Source organism: Sapajus apella, unplaced genomic scaffold (assembly GCF_009761245.1).
Source record: "Sapajus apella isolate SASKATOON/1434 unplaced genomic scaffold, GSC_monkey_1.0 scaffold5, whole genome shotgun sequence".
Taxonomy (NCBI): Eukaryota; Metazoa; Chordata; class Mammalia; order Primates; family Cebidae; genus Sapajus; species Sapajus apella.
The window spans coordinates 42,721,602-42,722,805 of NW_022436945.1; the positions used below are offsets into that span (position 1 = coordinate 42,721,602).

A 1,204-nucleotide genomic window follows, 5' to 3' on the forward strand; every position below is an offset into this window, starting at 1 on the left:
TCTCAAAAGAAAACATTCATGTGGTCAACAAACATGAAAAAAAAAGCTCAACATCACTGATCATTAGAGAAATGCAAATCAAAACCAAAATGAGATACCATCTCACAGCAGTCAGAATGGCAATTATTAAAAAGTCAAGAAACAACAGATGTTGGCAAGGATTTGGAGAAAAAGGAACGCTTTTACACTGTTGGTGGGAAGGTAAATTAGTTTAACTATTACGAAAGACAGTGTGGAGCGAGGTGGCCGAGTTGCAGACGCAGAGATGCAGATCTTTGTGAAGACCCTCATGGGTAAGACCATCACCCTTGAGGTCGAGCCCAGTGACACCATTGAGAATGTTAAAGCCAAAATTCAAGACAAGGAGGGTATCTCACCTGATCAGCAGCGTCTGATATTTGCCGGTAAACAGCTGGAGGATGGCCGCACGCTCTCAGACTACAACATCCAGAAAGAGTCCACCCTGCATCTGGTGCTGCGCCTGCAAGGTGGCATTATTGAGCCTTCCCTTCACCAGCTTGCCCAGAAATACAACTGCGACAAGATGATCTGCCGCAAGTGCTATGCTCGCCTGCACCCCCGTGCTGTCAACTGCCGCAGAAGAAGTATGGCCACACCAACAACCTGTGCCCCAAGAAGAAGGTCAAATAAGCCTCTTCCTTCCTGGAAGGGCAGCCTCCTGCCCAGGCCCCATGACCCTGGAGCCTCAATAAAATGTCCCTTTGGTTGACTGGAAAAAAAAAAAAGAAAGACAGTGTGGCAATTTCTCAAAGATCTAGAAGTAGAAATACCATTTGACCCAGCAATCTTATTACTGTGCATATACCTAAAGGAATATAAATCATTCTACTAGATACATGCACGTGTTTGTTCATTGCAGCACTATTTGCAACAGCAAAGGCATGGAATCAACGCAATGCACATCAACAATAGACTAGATAAAGAAAATGTGGTACATATACACCATGGATACTATGTATAACAAAGAATGAGATCATGTCCTTTGCAAGGACATGGTTGGAGCTGGAAGCTGTTATCCTCAGCAAACAAATGTAGGAACAGAAAACCAAACACCACATCACTTATAAGGCAGGAGCTGAACAATGAGAACAGAGAGAGAGGAACAACATACACTGGGTCCTCTGGGGTTGGGGGTGGGAGCTGGGGAGAGAGAGAGCATCAGGAAGAATAACTAACGGATGCT

At 44.7% G+C, this 1,204-nt stretch overlaps 1 pseudogene; it reads left to right on the forward strand.

Annotated features, from left to right (window-relative positions):
- Nucleotides 1-213: 213 nt before the first annotated feature.
- On the forward strand, nucleotides 214-733 carry LOC116548777 (annotated as a pseudogene).
- The last annotated feature ends 471 nt before the right edge of the window (nucleotides 734-1,204 follow it).